Genomic DNA, 24917 nt, shown 5'->3' on the forward strand with positions numbered 1-24917 from the left:
ATGTAGTCTTAGCATTTCCACATGTTTTGTTTTTAGACTGCCTGAATAAAAATATCTGATGCGCATAAATTATAGTGTCCTAAAGTGGCCTGCATTAGAGAAAGCCTCACCCATCTCCTCATTCCACATAAAACAAACTGCTCTGAATGGTAAAGTCAGCATTTCGTAATTATAACTCTAAATTCAGGCTTTTGTGTTGTTATTCTCCAGGAAAACTTGTACCTACGTTTTACAATGAGAGGAAAAATATCAAAATACATCTTACTAAAGATTTATGAATGAATCCATTGTATCACTGACAAAACATGCAAAGCCAAAATCCGTTCTATTTCCACATTACTTTATTTCCTTCTATGGGAACAAAAGCTGACCTAAAATTATTTTCCTTTCTGAAACTGAATGCAGAGGGTGGGCTGTGCAGTAAATACAGGCTGCTTTTTTTTTTTTTTTTTTTAAGATGTCTGAAAAGAAGTTATTAAGAACGGAACAAAAAGAAACTCAAGTCATTAACTGAAACTTTACACAAGCCCCAATTCTGCCAACACTTACGCAACCAAGTAACTTCACACACATAATCTGATGAAGTCCAGTGGGGCCACTCGTATTTTCAAAGCTACTTATACCTATTAAGTGTTAGTAGAATCACGTCATAGTAGATTTAACAAAAAGTGAAATCAGAGATTTCAGTTTGAAACTTCAAAATTTACTCCAGAAAGGCAGTACTTAAAACACTTGGTCAAATTCTACTCATCTGCTCTAAGCAAAAAACCCACAATATTCAAAATTAAATCTGAAATTTCCCAAATGATGTGCAAATATTTTTCAAACAGTTAATTGGCTCTGGAGATATTAACTAGGTTACTAATTTAGGCAAACACTTTAAAAGTCTCAGGTATCTCTACAAACCATCACGTTTAAGTGCTTAACAAGGAGAGATAGCTTTTCAAAGTGCTTATTACTGCAATTCCCGTTGACTGCAATGGGATTTCTAAGTACTCAGCTCTTCTGAGTAAGGGATTACTTAATACCAAGACACAGGAGTGCAAATTTAGAAATCTATAATTAGGTCATCCAGATTTCACAGGTTTTGTCTGAGTAACTAATTTGTGCATTACTCTAGAGATGATAAACTATCGCACCAAAAAAAACCAAACCCACTCTTGAAATTATGACATAGTAAAATAAAAAGCACACTCCCTTTCAAAGAATTGCATGAGAGGATGCCAATAAAAGACTAGAGCTTTGATCTTCTTTTTAACAATCACTCACACAGCAGCAGAAATATCCTTAACCCTCCAAAACATATTCGGCCAACACTACAAGATGCCAGTGCTTTCTCATCAAGAATTAAACAGAGGATGACTTCACCTGAGAAGTCCTTTAATCCTTCCTGTATTACTTTATTGTCTAAGCACATCGTAAAGACCTCCCTGTCGTACCTCTCCCTGTATCTGCGGAGAGCATTCTCTACAACTTGGATGCAATAAGCTGCAGTTCATTTTTCAAATGTAGAATCAATACTGTTAAGTGGAAATCTGGTGGGTTTTTTGCCCTTTGTATGAATACTTGTAACCATTATTGAATCATTTCTCAGCTGCTATCTTGCATAATGTCGGCGTTCGCTCTTTCAACTTTTGCCTTTGTTTCTGCTGCATCTCCACTTTCAGAACCTGCTCCCAAACTCATTTTGGAGGCACGTAGTCATAGCACGGTTGTAAAATCACTTCCTTGGGATGCTCACTTTGTGCCCTGTTAAACAAACAAGCAAAAAAAGCACACCAAACTTCTCTTTTTTTAAAGAAATAACTTCCCAATACTTTTATTGATTTTTCCTTCCCCTCAATTTTAGGGTGTTAGTGAGTCAGCTCCCGAATGAAACTGATGCTGGAAAGCTGTCAGGAAACTATTTACGTCTCGCAAATTATTAACCGTTGTGAATGTTTATGTTATTGTTATGTTACTTAGAAAATTATCTGTTACCAATACTTCAACCCTCTCAATCACTGATTTCCTAATGTAACACACCCATAACCAAAAGACAGATCAATACGCCTTTGATAATCGCCAAACATAAATTGCCCATTTATAGTATTGATCAGCAGCTTTTTTTCTTTTACACGTGCAATAGTTCGAGGGAATAACAGGCACTTGGCAGTATCAACACCACGCTGACAGAAAGAGAAACTGGCTGGCGCTCGTGCAACATCATGTCAGTAGGTACCGCGTCCATCAAACGCTGACAGTTTGGCAGATCAGGCGCTCTCTGCCATAATGTCATAATGACTTCAATTTACTTCTCTGCAGCACCCAAGGGCTGCGATTTCATCAGCCATCCAAGTCTCTTCAAGAACAAGACTCTCTTGCTTTTACATCCTTGACAGCTCCATATATTTCCTTAAAGTTTCCTAGCAGGAGTAACCGGAATGGTAAGAAACATGAAGCTGTTACTGCTTCCCTCATAATTTATAGGAAAAACTGAAGTTTTATTTAGCAACTAAAATTTCACGCTCGAAATTCAAACAGCGGCAAGTTTCAAACACTGAAGGATGAAGAGAAACAGAAGAAGGAAACCCAATAAAACCCGCTGGGGTAGCAATTTTTACAAGCCCGAAGTTGATAGGGCTGCCTACACTTCTAACTGAAGACTAAGATTCTAGCGTCCGACGTCCAGAGATGTACCTCCATCCTCCGAGAATGGGCAGTGGTACAGAGGTGAAACCTGGTGCTCACTCCTCCCCACCTGTAGATGGAGGAAAGCACAGGCAGCTGCATGCGGTTCAGGCCCCAGTGAGAGAAAATGGGTACATCACTGCATGAGGTCACCAAGACGTCGTCAGCAAACAGGAGATACTCAGGTATTTCCTCACAGTTAGTGAGATGCTGCAACAGGGACAAGGATCGTGTCAATCAACATTTGGAACAAGATTCCTGTCTGAGTTTTGGCATAAAAATGTTAAAAGGTCGTTAACTTCACTGCACCACTATTTTTAACTGGACAGGTATCTTTGTCTCCTCTGCTTTCCACCTCCCAACTCCCTCAGGTCTTCTCTGCTGGCCAAGATGATTAGTTAAATATTTCACATGGTCTTCAACAGTACAATCTGAATCTTTTCCTTTAACACTTAACAAGTGAAACAAAAATAATTGCATCAAACTTTTTCTTCTGAAAGAAGAGAGAGACTCAGAATTGAGAAAACAAACACAAGTTTCTGTACGCAATTTCTGTTTGCCACAGGAAACATTTTCTTCTTGTAAAGCACGGCAACTAAACCTCCACTTCTGGTAAAGTGTAGGTAGAAAAACCTACCCACCTGAAAGCGAAGACGGGGCGAGGAGGCAGCCTTTCCACCAGAGGACTTCAAAGCACTCCCCAACTCAAACAAAAACATCTCAACACTTCCAGCGGAGGTGAGCCACCACCTCCACGCCATAGCCCTGCCCTCCCCTGCCTACCCCCAGCCACGGCGTCTCCTCCTCTCCCTCCTCTGCCAGCGCTCTCTGCCTTCCACTGCGTGACCACTGTGACAAAGACCCCACGCCACAAGGGACAGGGGCTCTTTTTTAAGGCATTAGGTTGCTCAAGAAGCCCGGCCTGTTGGGCTTGAAAGGACGGAAAAGAGATCCACACAGCACAAGGCACTCGAGCAACAGGCACAACTTCCATGTTGCTGGGTTAGCATAAAGCAAATGATGCTTCCATTTCAGGTTGTACCACTGCAATGGTCACATCCCATGCACACGGGAAAAAAATAGCTTTATTGTCAAATTTTAGCTGAAAAAAAATATAAAATAAATAAAACCAACTCCTCAGCCACCTAATAGCTTTTAAAAATGAAGTAACAAGAAACAATCCTAAAGAAACGTTTATATAAGCTACCTAGCATACACCGCTACAAGTGACTTAGATAAACACAGAATGATTGCATCTTAATCCCCTGCTTTAAAAGACAGATCTTGTTAATCTGAAGAAGTATGCAAACTCTTTTTGTTATGCTGTAAAACCTCTCCAGATTATTAAATCAGTGAAATCAGGTACTGTATGACCTAGCTCAAACGCACAGACGCCTGCTACGCTACAGGATGCCTCACCTGTCAGTAACCACAGGAAGAGTAACTAAGCACAGGACAACCGAATCCAACTGCACCCTGCTGATGGCATCGACTGGGCCTTAGCACATGTTAGCGTACCTGCCAATTGCTACATCCCGACCAAATCCCTTCCTCCTCACCCTCACAGAGTTGCATAGGACATCTAGTGTGTTAATCATGTCTCTCAACAGACCTGGTCTTCACAGGTATCAGTGTCACAACCACAAAAGAAACAATGCGCATGGATTAAAACAGAACAAAACAAAAACCACACCTCTCTTAATATCGACTCAGCCATTTCATAGCAATCCTTTCCTGAAAGATGGGGTACAGCAGGCTGAGGAACCAACCCAGCCCAGGACCTCTGTGTGTTGGGTTTGCATGGCAAGGTTTTGGTAGTGGGGGGGGCTACAGGGGTGGCTTCTGTGAGAAGCTGCTAGAAGCTTCCCCTGTGTCTGACAGAGCCAATGCCAGCCGGCTCTAAGACAGGCCCGCCGCTGGCCAAGGCCAAGCCAATCAGCGCCTCTGTGATAACATATTTAAGAAGGGAAAAAACAGTTAGAGAGAGAGCTTTTGCAGCCGGAGAGAGGAGTGAGAAGATGTAAGAAACTCTGCAGACACCAAGGTCAGTGCAGAAGGAGGGGGAGGAGGAGCTCCAGGCGCCAGAGCAGAGATCCCCCTGCAGCCCGTGGTGAAGGCCATGGTGAAGCAGGCTGTCCCCCTGCAGCCCATGGAGGAAGGATGAGGGGGTGTAGAGATTCCACCTGCAGCCCGTGGAGGACCCCACGCCGGAGCAGGTGGAGGCACCTGAAGGAGGCTGCGGCCCGTGGGAAGCCCACGCTGGAGAAAGCTCCTGGCAGGACCGGTGGACCCGTGAAGAGGGGAGCCCATGCCAGGGCAGGTTTGCTGGCAGGACTTGTGACCCCGTGGGGGACCCCACGCTGGAGCAGTCTGTTCCTGAAGGTCTGCACCCCGTGAGAGGGACTCCATGCTGGAGCAGGGGAACGATGAGAGGAGTCCTCCCCCTGAGGATGAAGAAGCGGCAGAAACACCGTGAGATGAACTGACCGTAACCCCCATTCCCCGTCCCCCTGTGCCGCTGAGGAGGGGGAAGGTTGAAGCTGGGAGTGAAGTTGAGCCCGGGAAGATGGGAGGGGTGGGGGGAGGTGTTTTAAGAGTTGATTTTATTTTCTCATTCCTCTACTCTGTTTTGCCTAGTAATAAATTAGATGAATTCCCTAAGTTCGGTCTGTTTTGCTCGTGACAACAATTAGTGAGTGATCTCTCCCTGTCCTTATCTCGACCCACAAGCATTTCGTTATGCCTTTTCTCCCCTGTCTGGTCAATGAGGGGAGTGAGAGAGCGGCTCTGGTGGGCACCTGGCCTCCAGCCAGGGTCAACCCACCACACTCTGTTAAGGTCACCTCTCTACCAACAGTCACGGTCAAGTGCCATCTCCACACCCAAGGGCATATACCGTTGTGCTTAAAAAAAGAACAACAAAAAAAAACCAATCCCAAACCACCAAACAATCCCACACCTCTACTTTTGGCTGGGCAAGAGGATGTATTTTTTGCTCTCTGAAGACCACCATGGAGTTTGAACTTTGCTTTCAAAGCCTCAAGGTTTTTCTCCTTTCACACAACAGGGAAGACTCCACGTGCGTATGCGTCTCCAGATACTGACAACAGGATCTAATGAATACATCGGTCTTGCTTATTAGCTTAATATTTGCACATTCCAACTAAGACCACACTACTAAGTAAAACTGCTTGTCTATGAAAAAGGAGCAAGTTTGGGGTAAAATGAGTGTACCTGACACTGCAGTGAGCACTTCCTTGAAAATGTTAAAATACCATTTTGGATTAGCCTAAACCTTCTCAACTTGCAATATGATGGCCTTCACCTGGAACTTTCTAAAATAAACATCTCATATTAAAACTAATCACCTGCCCCCAGATCAACCCTCTGTTGACAGATAATTTTGTAACCTTTATGCTGTTTCCAGGAGGAAGAGTTAGTTATTTTTGTTAAGAAGAAGAATTAATTCTCACTGACTTCTTCGCCTTGGAGTCTTCCAACCGCACACTAGAGAGGAGTCGTCTTTGCAGTGACACCTGCGGTGACTTTGTCTACGCACATATGCAAGCAGGCAGTGTCAAAACATGCTTCCTAAAGAAATGCCAGAGAGAAATTTTTGGCCAAAAGACATCCGTATAGTGGTTACAGCATGAAAACTCGGGGAGGGGTGTGGCGACGCATTTCCCTGCTCAACTGCTCCTGCTGTCGCAACAGGGCATGTGGAGCAACGGGGCAAGAAGATCTCACCTATGCTATGTCAGATTGCATTTATTAAATTGTTTCATTTACTCAAGTCAGCATTTTTGCTTTCCTAAACCTTCTTTCACCTTCTCCTCATTGCTTTTACAAAAATCTACAGCAACAAACGCTCTTGCCTGCTCCTTCAGTTCCTGACTCTGCCCCTGCAGCAGATGCACCCTGCTGTCCTGCAGGCATCTGGGTGGAAGCGTCAGCTGGGACGCGAGCCCCCGACCTGCAGCAGCAGCAGGGCTACCCTGCACGCTGACATTACCTTATGTACCCAACTAGGCTTTTAAGTTGGACAGGACAGCTGCCACCTTGAAGACGACAGCATCCCTTAGGATAATTACAAATGATCACCTGGGCTGCCCGAGACCCCTCTGATTAAGCATAAATTACAGCTGACTTGGGAAGGGTACCGAGCACCTGAGCATCTTGAAAAACACGGCCAGTGGGGAGCTGTAAGGATCCAGACACTTTATAGATCTGAAAACTACATCTGAGCATCAAGTGCTAAATCTAGCACTCAGGGGCACTGCGGATTTGTGACCCTTCCAGGAGGACTCTGAAGCTACGAACTAATGGATGGATTACGCTGATACATAAATATAGCGCGGTTTCATGCAGTAGACAAACTTTCTCCTGCCATTTCGTGTACATTACCTGCTTGTACACACTAGTTAGGAACATTTCAAAGAGAAGCAGTGTTTCTTCTCTTGAATAAGCAAAACAATTATTTGAGCTCTAAAATTAGGCAGTAGTGGATCGTTAATTCCTCTGAAACTAAACCCCCAGTTGTACAGACTGACCCACATGAGCAAATCTTTGCAGTCAGTTCAATAGGTTTCCAAGTGGCCACTAGCATCTGCCTACATGGATCAGCTTGCCAGACCAAGGACGAGTGTTAAATTACAAGCTTTGTACTCAGGGCAAGTATGTCGATTAAATAAATAAATAAATAAAGTTAGAGCCATTTTATTACTGGCAGCATGGCAACCCCATGCAAAAACTTCAAAACCTTTTTAATTTTGAGCTCACTCTAATATTAGTTTAAAAATATCAAATCAATAACAACCTTTAATGTTTAACCAAACAGCTACATTTGTCCCTGGTTAAACTCTGCCAACACTGGAAATGAACTGGAGATTAATTTGGTTCAATGAATTTGGCTTTTAACCTAGACAATAAAATTTACTTGTATAAAAGCTCAAATCCCAACTGGCAAAGTAAGGATGCCTTAGGGTACACTCTGGTACTTGCCAGCACCACATATCCACCTTTACAGCTTTAAAATAAATCTGTGACTTTTTTTTCTCCACATGTATAGGCATAGCCCATGCTTACGTTACAAAAAACGAATACTGACTTGCAAGGGTTAACAATATGATGTTTGCTAACATATAACCTCAAAACTATAGAGGACTAGAAATAACCTACTTCTGCAAAACTGGAGGGGGGGGGCGGAGGAAGAAATCTTTTGCTCTTTGCCAAGATAAGAGAAGCAGAAATACTGAATAACTCCAAGATTCTTAAGTCCCTCTATTAAACTGCACTCTCACCTTTGGCATTAACTATATCATACACTTGCTGCTATTCTAGCAAACAAGTACATTTTTTAACAATACTTAGCTAGGCATCTTCTGTCATACTTGAGGAACTACAGAATACAATCTCTGTTTCTAAAGTCGTCATCATGACAATATTGCCTTTGTTTTCCCATGACCTAACAAGTCATGTACCATTTTCTCTTAACAACTGACTTGCACTTTAAACAAATACATTCACAGAGTGTGCAGGTGTATGTCCTGTATACACAGAGGACCAGCTTGGCCAGACTTGCACCCCCGAATCTCGTACGTTGTCACTGAGTAGTGATGGCAAAGAGTCGAGGAGAATCCAGTCCACCAGGACAAAGAGGAGGTAAGGAGACAGAAGCGCATCACAGCACGCTGTCATAAACACATAGTGTTCTACGTCATCATGCATGGCCGAGGAGACATTTGTACCTACGAGGTTGTAGGTACTCTGCCTAGTTTTAAAGAGATGGCCAGCATCAGTAACAGAAGTGAAACCAACAATTTCAATATTTCAAGTCCTGGCCTGGTAATACCAACACTTTTTGTGTGCGTGTGCGCCCAGGCAATGCCAAGCTTAAGATGACTGAGTCATAACACCACCCTATGGGCCAGGCTGGGTAACCACTGCTAGCCCTGGCAAACTCTTACTCACGAGAAAGTGCCTCTGAAGTCAGCAAGACTCCTCAGATGAGTAAGAAGTGCTCACTGATGTCAGTACAGATTATTCAGTGAGGGTTTTGGAGGTTTTATTTTGTAGTAGCGCGTGTGCGTGTGCACATGCACAGGAGCAGACATGACTACATAAAAGCCATGAAATCATCGCCAGCCTACAAGGCAGTATGGGTTACAGAGAAAAGCAGTCAGAAAGTGAGATAAATGACCCTATGCTGTGACCTTGAGGTAGCAATAACCTCAGCATAGGCTGTACCTACCTACACCAGGACTAAACATGACTCAGGGAGTACAGGGTTGAAGTAAAATACACAGAGGCACAAGATATATGCCATTAGTATCCCTCCTTCTGCTGGCTCACTCCCCTTCCATCCTGCTACACTTTCTATGCCCCAGTGCATATTTAGCACACCGAATGTTAACCTCTGGTCTCATGCATGCTGATGTAAGTTTAAATTAACATGACTGAAGTCAGTGGAGAAACACCAATGAAATTCAGAGTATCTGAGCAAGGTTTAGCCTCTGGGGTCAAGTTGATACAAGGTCCTAAAGTGATGGAATTTGTATAATTTTCTGACCAGTGTCTAGAAGAAATTACAAAGCCATTTGCATGTCCATTGGATACGGCACCACTTTACTCCCAGCTGCGCTGCTCAGAAAATACATAAAAGTGAGCTTTGTATCTGTGCATATTTACTATGCCACACAGCTCTTACTGATCAGCTGAATTACCAAAACCAAAAAGTTGCCATTGCTGTTTGCAAAAGCAGAGTATCTTTGCAGTGGAGGAAAACTGCATAAATAATACTTTACCCCACAGGCGAGTGCTGTACCCGTATGAGTACACCCATGCTACCTGGCCTGCCAAACTTTTTCCTCTTCGGTTGCTCTCATCTCGTGTGACTTTTCACTACTACCCCTCTGCGAAAGATACAAAGATTGCTAACGTACAGGTGAACCACCCTTATTTTTCCAGGTAGCTGGCAGGTTAATTTCTGTGACGACCCGGGTGCGCTGGCATTGACCACGCTTCTGGGCGCCCACGGAGCAATGTGGAACCGGAGCCCCACGGTGATGTTTTCCTGCAAGCCTGGGGCAGAAGCAGTCCCCACACAGACACCAAATTTTTGCCTCGTATTGTAGATACACATTCAAACCCCAGCTGAGGATCAAATGCTGAAGTTGGCTTCCCCCCTTCTGTAGTAAAATGCACGGTAAATTCAGTTCTAATAACATTATTGTGAAGAGGGTTGTGATAATTAACAGGCATTTATTAGCATTTAATTTGACAGCAGATATGCTTTGAAGAATTTTAATGACCCATTAATGGATCCATACAACCACATGTACACAGCGAAGATACAATCAAGTCCAGGGACCGATCCTTACTATGTGTTTGTACACATCCCGGAACAACAGCAACAGATCATCATTGCTACTGGGTGCCACCACATGACAACAGCTATAATTATACTGTCCTGATAAATCATAATCTTTTGTAAGCCTAAACCGCTGACTTTGTGTCAGATAAAAACAGATGCCCGGCATGTTCCCACACACCTTTACCTGATCATCATGTTGGGGTTTGACTTAAAGGACAACTATTGGCAAAAGGAACTGAACACAACTACGGAAGTTTGGAAAAAGTAACTGCTGCATGTCCTCGTTTTATCTCCTTTATAATGCTTAAAACATTAAGTTACTACTTCTTTTTAAGAGATCAGAAACATTATACCCAGCACATTCTTTGTAAAATTAATCAGAGTTAAGGTCGTAGCAGTAAAAGTCACGTCTAGAAAATGTGCTTTCAGGACAAATTCATGAGTAGTCACAGAGAAGACGGGGGATGAACAACACACTTCCTAAGTGCTTTTTTTTTTTTTTTAATGTCTGGTTTTGCTGACATGCATCTTTCACAAACCTAGCTAGTCTTAACAAATTCTATTCATTCACAGCAATTTCTTTGTTTTCTTTTTTAAGAAAGTTTGCTGCCAGTGCTAAAAATTAATCAGCCTTAGGTGGCTGGCAGCATCCCGCCTGCCACCCTCCCAGCCCTCCCATGCCAACAGCCCGGTTTCTCGGCAGAGCCTCGTCCTTCTCACGGGCCCCTTGCAACACTCGGATCGTTCCCATTTTCATCCTGAATGCAAACCTGCTCCACTTCATATTCCTCCTCCAAAAACTCTCATGCTCAACATGCCACATCCACCCACTCATCTCAAGTCTCCTCCACCTTCGGGTTTTGAATGCTGATACCAGCTCAAGTTCAGAAGCGCGCAGTAGCAGGGAAACAAGGACTGCAGAGCAAAGCGGATCCGGGGAACAAGAGGCAGGAAAAATATCTGTGATAAACAGTGATTTGTGCAGTGGGAACCAAGTCTTAAGTCCCTTAAAGTAACCACACAAAAGAAAGATGCAGTTACTTCATGGACATGCAAACACACGTGCTTGGCCAACCTCCTCTTGTCCTTCTGCTTAACATCTCTCTGTAACCCCCAGGACCCCTGGTGATGGAGCAGGACCGCACATGCTAGGCACCAGATAAACACCAGTTATCTCCACATCCTACTCCTACACAGCTCTGCACGCTCCCTGTCTCCTTCTTGTGCTGCTGAGGGATGGCAGAGACCACCCAGCAAGCCAGTGCCATGGGAAATTAAACAAGTAAGATCTCAGTTAGACCACATTAACCCATCACAGACAGCAACAACCAGCAAATCTGTAAAGGGATACGACAAGTAGGGAAGCTCCAGCTGCCACCTCAGCCTCACCACTCATGAAGAAAAGCATCACCAAGGGGCAATGATCCTTTTACTACCTTAACACAGATAGCCCCAGCTTCCTGCCGTGGTGATTTCCAATGAAACAAAGACACCCACCAACAGAAGCCCAGTGTCCCCAGCTACAGGGGAAACTGGTTCTCTGCCTTCAACCACTGGCTCCTCTAAACACCCATTTTCTTCCCTCTTGTTTCTGTATGGTCTTGTTGCATCCTCCTCTCCTTTAAGGCTGTGTTCAGCTCCTCACACCCTGCCTTTCCCTCTCCTCCAGCTTTTGCCGCAGGTGCTGCCCACACCAGCTCTTCACTGTCACTGCGGAGACCAATGCTGATGCCAGCCGTGAAACGGCTGAGACATCTTTACAAGTCAACCAGCTCACCCTGGCACAGCTCCGTTACCCCGAACGCAAGGTGTAACCTTGTGCGTGGAATTACACATAGAGTAATTCTGTGTATCTGGTCTTCAGTAAACTTCGTAGAACCGCTGTAAGACTCCATGAGAAGACTCTTGAGTTATGCTAGTCAAAATCCACTAGACCCTAGCAACATGGAAGTAGAGATGACCGTGTGATTTTTCATGTATTTTTTCCACACTCATATACCCCTATACCTACATAGATATTTTCTTTTTAAATGGCTAATGAGAAAATTCAAACTGAAAACTTCATTTTGCATATTAGAATAAGAAACTGGGATCTCAGCCCTTCAAATACTGTTCTCATTTCCAAAGTGTAAAATACACTAAACAAAGCAGAATAAACCGGGTTTGTAAGAACAACAAAAATCTGTTTCACGTCTAGCATCCTCTTAGCTGTCAGACTCACACTTCTGATCATCTCATCCTTTTTCTTACATGTTGAAGAGAGTTTAGTCTAGGAGAGAGCGCATCCTTTTCCATGAGGACAACAGAGGACAGAGAACTCTCCTGAGCAATGGGTGGGTTTTTTCCTGAGCAGGGGAAGCACCAACTCTGACAGCAGTGTTCCCGGACCCTACGGAGCCAGCCCGACTGCCGAAGGGTCCCTACACACTGCAGAGTAACCTGCGCTGGTCTACAAAACAACCTGGAACAGAGAGGACTTGAACCAAACTTCAGACAAACTTCTGGATCCTGTCACTGCCCTGGGCTGCTCATCCTTCACCACATCCGTTACGCTCTGTCTCCCATCTCTCATCCTCCGGGAGCACAACGCTCACGCACGGAAGAGCCAAGTTACAGGGATAACCATCTGTCTTCCTCTCCAGCCTGGTGATACACGCCTTGACCCCTGGACACCAGTCCCAGAGCCTGCAGGAGGCTTGGACAAGCTTTTTGCAAGGGGAGAAGAGAATGGTAAGGAATTAGCCAGATTTCTTACATCTCAAGGACCCCATCTCCTTCCCTTTCCTCAGCCTGCCAGACTGGCCAGTCCCCGGTGGATTCCTCTGTAGCTAATATCTTCCGTTCCTCTTTCAAACCAGTTCAGCATTTCTCTTCTTAAAACTTTTTGTTCTCCCCCTTATTTTCTGTCGGAGCTAAGGAAGCAAAAACGTTTAGGAGTCTGCCCACCAATCTTCTCCAGTGCTCCAGATTTAGCTAAAAAGTTGCAGAAATCTTCTTCACCTGCCATTTTGTTGCATTGCACTTGGCAAGTACTGAAGAGCCAATAAACGTCACTAGGTTATCTCAGGCTGTACACCAGGACACAGCAGCAAAGGGTGTGAAAGCCACAGCGTCTTCTGAGATAGATAGTGGAAGATAAGAGCAGTATCTAAAGGACTCCATCGTGGCTCTCATCCTTGATGAGGACTCAGAGGGGACGCCCCGCTTCGCAATTCCACACCTAGCTCAGAGACGAACGTGTGACCCACAAGACACAGGTGGGAGTTAAAAGGTTTTGTTACGCGGGGGGGTACACACGAAGACAGTTTGTTTGCAGGTTAGAAGAGGACACACAGAAACCATCAGTCTACTGCATAGACTGCATGTCATATACATTATTGTGACTAAAAAAATGCCCTAGGCTCTGCACTGAAACAGTAGGAGACGTAACAGCAGACTATTCGGCAACAGACATTTAAAATTTCGTGCTTAGTGGCCTGCATGAATTTCATATATTACCTTACTGCTTTCGCTGTGTTTTTCAGACTTTTAATAAGCCAAGCCACCCCTTTACAATACCCAGGCTCCTTAGACATCCACTCCAAAGCATCAAAATCTGGGGGAAAAGGCTGCCCACAGTCTAGAAGACACTTTTGAGCTCCAGACACCCTCCTTTTAAGTGTATGAAACTTTGAAGTCAAATATTAGCAATCCTTGCATTTTGCACTGCTTACTTTCATGATACAAATACATGGCAAACTATAATCCCTAATCAACCTAGAAAATAAATGACTGATAAACCAATCTGCTTGTAACCCCATTAACAGATTCTGGCTTCAGTATCAACAGGGTAATTTGCTGAGACTATTTTTAATCCCGACTGCTAAACCATTAATCCCACAATTTCCACACAGTACTCACCCCCCCCCAAATTCACCCAAGGTTACCAACAATTTTGCAACTCATTAAAGACCAGATAAATAAATAACATTTGCAAATATACACCTCCTGGCACTGGAGAACTAAGAGACTCCGGTTACTCAGTTGATCCCATTAAAGCCATTACTTTCTAATTGGAAGGAGTCATTCAGAAGCAAAGCTGTGTGTCTGGCATGTCACTTGACACCTAGTATGTACCGCTCATGATAAGATGAACTCTCCAATATGTCTGCCACAACGAGAAGAAGTGGGTTATTTCATCATACCACCAATAGTCATGGCTCACTGTACTAAAATCTGTTCAAATTTAATGGGACTGAGGTTACCAACATAAATGGTCATGTTTTCTCAAACCGGCATTAAACCATTCTCCAAGTATCATTATTAATGTCAACATAAATTATGCATTGAAGATCACAGCATTCATTACAGAGGTAAAATTTATCTGGGGGAAAAGAAAAAGAAATAAAAGAGACAAACAGAACAAATCTAATTAAAGTAAGTATTTATAGATTTCATACAGCTTTTCTCAGTAGTGATGACAACACTCCTCTAAAAATGGTCTAAAATAAGCATTCACAGAGTCATTAAAAACAGTACCAAGAAAGTATTGTGTTAATCAGCTAAAGGTACAGTTATACACAGGATGTTGCAAAGGGGTGGATGTGATAATACACGAGACTGATAGTTTATCCAAGGATGTATCAACGTGCTAGCACAACAATCTGGAAGACAGACCCTCAGTTTCATGTAAGCAGCTACACACAGGAGGAAAAGCTGTATTTAGTGTTGGAAGGGTGGTGTTTAATGTTCCTTTCAACTTCTATAAATTACAGCATTAGCCATTTCTAATTGGGATACATTAGTATTCAAACACCACATTGAAATTAGAAGCTTAGCAGTTTTTCGGTACGCTTATAGACACTTCACACAAACACATGAATAACCTTGTTGAAATATTTTTGTATTCCAAGGTTAAAAGAAATGACTTTAAGAGACAGATGGTGAGCAACTGGTAACTCACCGAGGAGTGCCACCGACTTTTGGAAGTTCTCACAGGACGCACCGTATGGGGCTAACTCGCTCCTATTTACCACACGCCTCGGGACTCCTGAGCAGAGCCCCATCTCCCGAATCCCCGAAGATACGCATAGCTAGGATGGCACGGGGGAAAGAAAGCCTAAAAATACAATTCCCAGGGGCTCCAAATCCAAAGGGAAAATAAGAGACCTTATTTCCCTAATTGTCTAAGTCAATCCTTAAGCTGCCTGATTGATGGTTTTATTGTACTTGTGGCTGCCAATACCGGGTGTACCAGCTCACCGATGCAGGTGCCTCACAGTCTACCACAAGGGAAGCCAGAATCCATCCATTAAAATAGACAACTAAGCAACCTCTGTGCAAAGCGGGGGTGGGGGGGGGGGGGAGAAAGTCTTTCCAAGCACATCCTTAACCATCAAAGGAGCAGCTCTAGTTTCAGCCAGCAGAGACCGTAACACCTCGCCCCGCGATCCTTTTACAACACACTGTGTCACTGGCTATTGTTCATAACTCTTCCCGCAAATCATTTCAACATTCAGAGCCCGACTATTTCTTAAGGAAATTATTTCAGAAGGGAAAAAAAAAAAAAAAATCGCTTACTCATGAACCTGGTATCACTGTAACAATGAGGCAAAACAGCTAAAGACACAGTTACATTGCACAATCCTAATGCATCATTTATTGTACTAGATTTCAGAAAAAGAACATTCTGAAACACTAATAAATCAGAGCATAAATGTGACTTGTTGTCAGCTCATACAATATGGGTTAAATGCTACCATATGGTGAGTGCACACACGTTACCCTTTTGAAAACAAAGAACATGGCTAATTTCTTTCCCAAATCTATTTTTAAATAAATAAACGTGATTATTTTAAAACAAGGCTACAATGGTGACTAAAACACCTCAATTTCCACCAGCCTCTATCTCTTTACTGAGAACTAATGCCACTTCACTGCTCACCATCTTTTTTAAAAAGACAAGGAAAAATTACTATTAAGTCAGCTTTATCCCTGCAATAAGCCAATATGAGCATTTCCATGCAGTGTAAAAATAGTGACAAGTCAACTCACCGTTCTTCCTTTATTTTACCTGCTGGAAAAAGCAGAGCATGCATCTGTGTGTGTGTGTGTGTGCGCAATACATTAAAACTCACTGACACATGATCCGATTTTCAGCAAACACTCCCAACAGGACCTGCCCGATAGACTGAGCTCTGGTTTTGTCTGCACTCCCCCAGTCATATACTGAAACATACAGTTTTGGTACACTCCCAACCAAAAAGGACAAAAAAACCCACCCCACCCCCCCAGAAAAAAAGGGACCAAAGCAAACATGTATGAAATACACGCAGGGTAGCTGGAGCGGATGCTGTTGGTTTGAAAATTGTCTGTCTAGGCTCTGTGCTGAGTATTTGTTTTTATCATTATACTATAAATGAAACATGTCAGGAGTCTAAAAATAGCTACAAATTGTAATTACATATGCTTTGTAGTTTCTGTTTTACTTTGAAAAGAAGATTAAAAGCTAGATCGTTTTAGAAACTGGCCTTAAAGATTTGGGGAGCCACAAAATTATTCTACTTTGCAATTTGGAGTACGCTGCTGGAAAACATTTCCTTTGGGACGGAAGCATGAAGGCCCCAACACGGAGAAGCAAGCTCCCAACGCCATACAGCAAGATGGCAAGAAAGGGAGAAGAGCAGACAAAGAAAAAAGTAATTTCTTAGAGATTCTAAGAGCGCCCTGATTACGGATGTAATACTATAAGCTTTAATTAGGAGCTAAGTGCTGTGTGCTAAATTCATCCACACACAGAGCCCTGTAAATTCAGCCACTCTACTAAAGTTACCGTGGGTTTAGGACGACTGTACAACAGCAACGCCTGGCCTTTGGCTTCTGTAACAGCCCATAATGAAATGTGGATTTCGTTGAATGAGCGTTAAGCTACGCAATATCCTGCTGATACAAATTAAATTCCTTTCCATAAGCATTCACTTTAATGAAAGGTTAGCAAAAACGGGTTTTAAGTAGCCATCAGAACATAAATGGTTTTGAATCCAGAGTAAAAACCCTCTGTTCCTCCACGACATAAGACTTACAAGGGTTTAGACCAGCATCTTCGTTAACACGTGAGTCACCGTGTGAACAGCCACTGTCCCAGCGTCCCTGCAACAGGCACGATTCGCAGTGTTAGCTCACAACTCGGGAGCGGTAAACAGACGAATTATCTTACAGCAGCCATGTGCTACTGCTATAGAATACCTGCTAGAACTTATTAGGCAATAAATAGTTTGGCAGGAACTTGAGAGATGCAAGTATTGTCCATCCGCACACTAATTTAATCTCGGAACATATGCTTAATGCCCCGAGTCCGTTTGCATAAGCGCTGTTGCTGTAATACAGTTTCAGGAACGCAAGGAGAAACTGCTAGCATGAAGTGTGTAACAATGCTGATGGGCCTCTACAGATAACCAAGATGTAAACAACATCAAAAAAAAAAAAAAAGAATAACTGACATTGAGTAATCATCGCATCAAAAAAACAGAGCTCCTTGGCTTCAAATAGCAAAGCAGGTTCAGCAGATCAAGAGACTGAACATTTGCTGACTAACAGTTAGGTAATGAAAGTAAACATTTGCAATGAAGTCGTCATCCTAATGAAAGCCATGGCAATGTTAACTACCTGGACCATAATCCACTAGCATGTTTTAATGCGGGCTCACTAACATAATATTTACTAGAATCGCTCCTGCTGGAAAAGGAAAGGAAGTCTCATTTACTTTTAACACAGCAGTGACAATCAAGAAATACTGCTATTTGTGAAGTCTTTGTAACTCCCGAGTACTGTACGGATGATGCCCAGAGAGTTACTGCGCAGTTACAGTGGGTAACTGAAAAACAGAATTCTGCCTTCAGTAACTGAGTCAGAACAGCTTTATCCTAGCACTGAAGTGTATAAACACTTGCAGCATGTAAGATGTTTGCTTTGAAAAAGCAATGTTGCTCCAAGGTTCAAATATTTATATTGCAGATATCTAATCAAATCAATGTGACTTTTTTTCTCTGTTTTTTTGCCATGCAGTGATTAATTATCTGGCTTAAGTTTATGGCTGCAGAAAAAAAAAATAAATTAGAAAAACACTGTAGTAAGTTTTAGATGATTAACTGCCGATATTGTTAAGGATTTCAGACTCACATACAGAAACTGTAATTCCACCCAGAGACAGCCTCATGCAACTCCCAGCAGTAGTCAATGGGAGTGGCAAGCATGCTTATTAGGGGACACCACTGGGCTCACAAGCAACAAGTCAATTTATGGGATGGTCGTGCACACTCTCACTCAATTGAGGAACGTCACACAGCTATGAAAACCAGCAGCTGTCCATTTCCCTTTTCTGCACAGAAATCTAATGCCCATTCAGGCTTAAAAAATATGTATCTACACATACATACTTGTGTCTCAAAAACTTAAACAGGCACATTTGACTTGTAAAATTTGCAAGCTCGGACAAGTTGATTCCTGTGAAATGCAATCACTTTGTATTTCAGCTTTCTATTTTGATGACTTTAAGAATACAGTCAAACCCAGCTTTCCAGTTTAAGTATACACACAGACTTCGTCACGTGTCTCACAAAAGCGTACGCATAGGCTCATTCTGCATACTGTATGTAATCCCGAAGAAGTCCTGGAAGTACTTGGCATGAATTTAAGACTTCACAGAAGTGAGGTCTTTCAAAGTTAACAGGTTTTGGATCATACTAAATACAGATCCCCCCCATTAGGTGGGACCTCAGTGTAAAACTTGCCAGTTAAGATCACAGCTAACTATAGATAACTCTGTTGAAGTCACCTGCACGCAAAGACCTTTAAAAGAAAATCAGAATAAACAGGTTGCCCAAACTTTGCAAGAGTTGGCGACTACATGATTCATCGGATGAGGCTCTTCCAGGCTGCCCCCTCTGGTACACAAGCACCAACAGCAAAGTGCATTTTAAAGGGTACTCATTTTTCAGTCAGCTGAAGCCCATGTCCCTGGTTCCGAAGTAGATCTGTAAAGTGTTAAGATGTAAACATCTTTGTTTGCTAAAATGAGAAATGGCTGAACCTACGGGCAGCTGAACAGGCAGAGATTCAGAACGATGGCATAATCGTTTTCACCCCTTCAATGAGCACTTCTGTACTGATAATTGCTATTATTAAATCTTGGTGACAGCACGATACTATGACCAACTATAAAAACATATGATGAACCTAATTTTTAAAGCAAAGACATTAGTCACTGTCACGGGAAAACTTTAATCTACGAAAGCTGAATGTCACTGCTGTTGTTCCACGCCAGCCAGCTACGCTGTTACCGAGGCCACTTGCAAATAACAACTGGTAGCTTTCACCTTAGTGATGTAAGCTGTTTTCTTTTCTATGATGCAGTGTAGTCGTCGTTCGCATTCACGGAGGGACGGTATGCAGCTCTCGATGCATATTGTTTCAGTCGAGTAACAGCAATTTAGAAGGTCACACTGAACTTAGGTGGGAGCCGTGCTAACAAATACCACTCCTCTCTCCGTATCTGTTTTGGATACCCTCCTGTCAGATCACTCCTTAGGACAATGCTATTCTCACTGAATAATTTCGGTGAGAATTTCTCTTTTTTTCTTTTGTAAGCATTATCTTTGCATATTAAACTAACAGTTTAGAAGGGGGTTATAATGCCCTATTGTTCACACAGACCACACAGTACTTATCACTAACTAGACGTCACCTCAACATCACTCAGTTTTACAGGAACTAAACGCTTGAAAACAAATCCCAGGCAACAACCATCAGATACCTGAAAAACATTTTACACCAGGAGCTAGTGAAGGTGAGCACCACGCCAGTAACACAAATCACTTTATTGTACAGAGCTCATTCAAGACAGCTACGGCACCTACTCTTGTGAAACTAGCACCTACACTTGTGAAACTAAAGACGTCTCCTAGAATAACTGCATGATAACACTAATTACACCACAGGTGCTCCTACACAACTTCAGATTCCTGTTTTACCAGGGGAAAAAGCTCCCAAAACCACCACGGCCCACCCCTCCTCACCGCCCAGTGGGACAAGATGGGGTGCGCAGAGTAGTGCATGACCACGCCAGCCGTGGGTTTGCTGTGACAGAGCTGAAGGACACGCTGGCGGGAAACAAAGCAGCAGCACTCACTGACAGACAACTCGTCCCAGCCAGCCGCCGCAGACAAAACTACAGGAGCAAAACTCCCAAAATACTCCCTGCTTCAATGAAACCTTTGCTCCCATCACTGCCACCCCTCCCTGGCACTGCTCTCCCCCTCCAAAACACCCAACACCTCTTGCAATACAGTTATTTTTGGCCTGCTAGTAGCAGCCAGCCTAAGGGGAAAGAGCGGGGGCCCTCACTGGAGAAGCAGACGTGCCACTGCACCCAGTGCCCACCAGCACCCACACCCATCCGTGGGGCACAGCCCCAGCGTTACACACACACAGGAGTACACACATGCAGCAGCCCCCCACCCCTGCATGCATGCACACACACACCTGCACCCATGCGATTCCCATCCTGGTGTGCCCCCCACAGCCAGCAGGACCTGCAGGCACACACATCTGGCCCACATGCAGGCGATCAACATCGCCCATCCCTGGCCCTGCATGCGTGCACACACACACACACACACCTGTCCCACTTGCAACAACTCCCCCCGGCCCCACGTGCACCTGCCCTGCATGCAATAGCTTGCCCCCCAGCATGTACATGCACACATCCTCCTTGGCCCCCGCCACACCCCCCCTGCGGGGTTGAGGGGGAGATAAAGGGGAAGCAGCTGCAGGTCACTGCCCTCCCTCAGGGTCAGCATCCTCCTGCTTGGTCCCCTCCAGGACACACGGGGCCTTAAGGCCCCGCAGGAAAGCAACGGTCAAAAATCGAGACACGCACACCCTGCAAAACAAAACTCTCAGCTATCAACCCACCCGCATGCCATGCACGGGGAGGGGAGTATAAAGGAAATCTGACAGAAGAGTTTGAAAAACAGACACATACCCCAATCAACCAATTTTATGCCATTCAGTGTCTGCTTAAAATTATGCTTTTTTTTGGGGGGGGGGGGGGGAGGGGTTGGGGGGTTGGGGGGGAAGCCAACCAAATACACGGTTGCCAAGTCGAGTTAATGAAAAACCCTTTGGCTGTTAACTCATTTAGTGCAGCAAGCATGAAATAAAGTCCATGGCACAGGGCCAAAGCGCAGTGGCCCTTTGCCGGGCAGGCTTCTGGGACCTCTCCCTGACTGCCGAGGAGCCAGCCGAGAGCAGGGTGGCCAGCCCACAACTTTGAAGAGCTGCAATCTTCCTCTAGAAATCAGTGAATCCTCCTCCAAAAAAAATTAAAAAATAAAATTATCGATGGCACCACCAGGCCCAAGGAGACTTTTCTTAAGGGCACTTTTGCATCCACTTCCAAAAAAAAAAAAAACAACAACAAAACCCCACACAACCCCACCGCTCACCGCTGAGCGGGGAACTACGAGGGGATGTAAACAACGAGGCAGGGCGGAGGACGCGCACAGCGCCGGGGCAAGGTGAAGGCAGCATCCCGGCCCGGCGGCTCCTCGTCCCACCTCGCCGCGCCCCGACACCCCGGGCCCGAGCGGAGCGGAGCGGGGCCGGGCGGTGGCGGGGGGCGGGCCCGCGGGCTGGGGCCGCCCCGGCGGGGCGGGGACCAACAGCGGGCGGGGGCTCCGCGGCGCGGCCGGCCCCGGCCCCCTTGCCCGCCCCCCCCCGCCCCCCCCCCGGCAGTACCCCCCGCGCCCCTCCCCGCCGAGGAAACTTCTCCTCCCGCAGGGAAAGAGTTCGGCTCCCCGGCCGGGGAGTCACTGCCGGCGGCCTGGGTGCTGGGGGGAGAAGGAGGAGGAGGAGGAAGAGGCGAGAGAGTTGCGCCTCTCCCCAAAAAGGGACTTTGACCTCGCACCGCTCTCCAGCGGACTCCGAATTACATATTTTTGTCACAGGTCGGATCCTAACGCACGTCGGCACAGCGTCTAATTTATGAACTCATCAGCCTAATTTCATTATTTAATCATGCGCCCAGCAATCGTGTTTCCTTAAGAAAGGACTGACCTATTTTTGGCTGGAGATAAACGATCATGTTAACAGATGTTAATCTTGTAATCTGTTTTTCCTGTAAGCACTTCGCATACCCACGTTTCAGACATTAAAAAAAAAAATCTTTCCCGAACGACTTGACGTCACGATTCAGTTCTTATTAAAAAAAAAAAAATCTCGCAATGCTTTCAAAGACATTAAATCTTTTTCACTTTATAAATGCTGATTTGTTCTGCCTCAACTCCCACAGGCTTTTATTTGCATTTCAAATTCCACAGGTTACACCAGTCGCCTTTTCAGAAAATGTAAACCAACAATAAGGCAGCAAATGGGGGGGGGGGAGGGGAACCCTGCATCTGGATTAAATAAAGACCAGAATTAATGTTTAGAAAGTAGCCCGAGCAAAATTATATTTGCACGCCCAGTGCCCGAGCGCCTCCGTATCTGTAGGGGTAATGTAAAGGATAAGCTGTGGGCACACACAATGCGCATTCCCCAGAAGATCCTTGTCTGCTGCTGGGAGCTTATTAACGCTCCTAATAAATGGTGCTGACTCCAAACCGACACTTTTCGGCTTAAAACACAGGGTTTGTCTCCAGCAGTTAATTGCAGAGGTTAGCTGGTTTGAGAGGAAAAACAACGGCCGGCTGTCATGCTCCACACGCCTCCCCACACGTACTGCCTATTTTAACACCCCACCTTGTTCCCTCAGAGCAAAGTTTACCCATCCAAACTTTCCTCAACTTGCCGAAGTACTTAATTCGCATTAGGATCGCGACTAGGCGCTATGCTAATTATCACCGAAGATAGTAGCGGGGGGAGGGAGGGACGAGGAGGAGGAAAGCTTTTAAAGCACAAAATGTCTGGAACTGCATTATTTCTATTCTTCTTTTCTCTCTCTCCTTCCCTCCCTCCCCTCGATCCCCCCCCCCCTTTTTTTTTTAACATATACATTAAACTCCCTGCCTCTCTCCCCACCCCACCCGCATCAAACGGGCTATTTTCCTCTTCTGGAAATAATCGCTACGGAGACATTGTCCTTCTCGCTGTCTATATGTGAATAATTGGTTTCTCTACCCGCCCACCCCCAACTTCCTTTGATAAACTGTGTACTTCTGTAACGGGGATCACGCAGTATCGACTCGCAACGGAGCGGAGCTAAAAAACAAGGGAGGGGGGAAGAGGGGGACACACACAGCCACACATCGGGCATTTCACGCACACGCTGAATAGTATTATCAGGGGAGGGGGGGGAACCCCACTTAATAATTTAAGTGGCTACTCGGGGCTCGAAAACCCATCACCCACCTTCATTAGCCGAAGCGTTTTACTTTAAAGTGAGGCAATTTGTTCTTTGTTTCTTAATGGATTAATATCGTAGTCCGCCCCCCCACCCCACCCCTGACGGAGCGTACAAAGCCAAAAGGCTCCCAGAGCCCGCAAGCCCCCCCCTCCGGCACACCACTGCAGTAAAACCGACCTCCTCCTCCTCGCCGAACAGCGCAAAGTTACCATTTTGGAGCCGCTCCGATGACCGGGGGGACAGTCCCCGTTCCCGGGGGGGGGGGGGGGGGGGGTCGCGCGAAGTTTTTTGGTTTTTTTTTTTTCCCCAGGGGCGCAGCCCGAGGACCCCCCGCCCCCCGGGCCAGCCCCCCGCCCCGCCGTCCCTCACCTCCTCCGCTGCCGGCGGCAACGTTTGGGGAAGGGCGCGCCGAGCCACCCGCCGCCCTGAAGGTGAAACCATGCGCCGCATGCGAGCGGCAGCGAGCTGCACATGATCCGCCGAGCGGCTCCACTGGCGCGGGCGGGGGCGGCCCGCCGGCCCCCGCCGCGCCCCGCGCCCGCGCGCCGCCCCCGCCCGCCGCGCCCGCGCGCCGCGCCCGCGCCCGCCGCGCCCCGCCCGCCCCGCCGCTGCCGCCCGCCCCGCCGCCGCTGCGCGTCCCCCGGCGGCCGCGATGGTCTGGCCGGTGCGGAGCCCGCACGCCGGCGACTATTGTCTCCCCCGTGCAAAGTTGGGGCGCGGGGTGCCGCCGCACCGGAGCTTCGCCGCCGGCCGGGCGCGGTGGGAATCGGGGTGGGGGGCAGCCGGGCGCGCCGCCCCTCAGCCGGGCGTCGCGTTGTGCGGGCGAGGAGACGCGCTTCTGCCCGCCGCCTCCCCGGTTCCCACGTACCTCCGCTGCGAAAGGTGCGGGCTGGAGTTGGCCCAGATGCATTTCTATTAGAAACTTTTTATTTCTTTTTTTTTTTTTTTTGTCTTTGGGGAGGGGGCGAATTCCACTGGTAAAATATTTATGGATCTATTGAAATGCGCAGAAACAACAACATTAAAGTCCTCAATCAAGATCAAAGAGGAATACTGTTCAACAGCCACGCTGGGGAAGTTGAAAGACCTCCGAACAAATCAATCTGCCATATGGCTTTTAAAAAAAAAAAAAAAAAACAACAAAAAACCACCACCGCTCCTATGTCTGAAAAGTTCAATTCTTGTTTTCCTGCGTGTTTGCGAAGCTCAGTTTAATCACCCCAAATATGTGTGCCATAGGCGAGGGGAGTATGTTTAGTCTATGGCTGGAAAGCCTAATTTAATCTGCTAAAGCTTGGTACTAGACATCAAGGGTGTGGAGGCTTTTTTTTTTTTCCTCTTTCTTTGTCTCGTAATGTGCGATGACGTAGAATTGACACGGAGGACTTTTGACGGAGGGTCGGTGTTATCTCGACGCCCCGGAGCTCCCTGGGCCGGCGCGGTCGTTCCCCCCCACCCCACCCCTCCGCCGGGCACCCCGGCTCCGAGCCCCCC

The 24917-nt window shown here is 45.7% G+C and overlaps 1 protein-coding gene across 3 annotated transcripts in view; it reads right to left on the reverse strand.

Moving 5' to 3' along the window:
- The window catches only part of ZNF516 (zinc finger protein 516), a 104879-nt gene extending 80903 nt beyond the window's left edge, over positions 1-23976 (reverse strand). Inside the window, exons 1-2 of one of the 3 annotated variants that reach the window (XM_054816971.1) lie at positions 23793-23976; positions 6148-6261 (exon numbers count right to left, since the gene is read on the reverse strand). The gene's annotated coding sequence lies outside the window, so the exon portion shown is untranslated. Of the gene's footprint in view, positions 1-6147; positions 6262-17103; positions 17171-23792 lie in introns of all 3 variants that reach the window. The other 2 variants (XM_054816972.1, XM_054816970.1) reach the window with 2 other exon arrangements.
- Between the last annotated feature and the right edge of the window lie 941 nt (positions 23977-24917).

The sequence above is a fragment of the Grus americana genome, chromosome 2 (assembly GCF_028858705.1).
Source record: "Grus americana isolate bGruAme1 chromosome 2, bGruAme1.mat, whole genome shotgun sequence".
Classification (NCBI taxonomy): Eukaryota; Metazoa; Chordata; class Aves; order Gruiformes; family Gruidae; genus Grus; species Grus americana.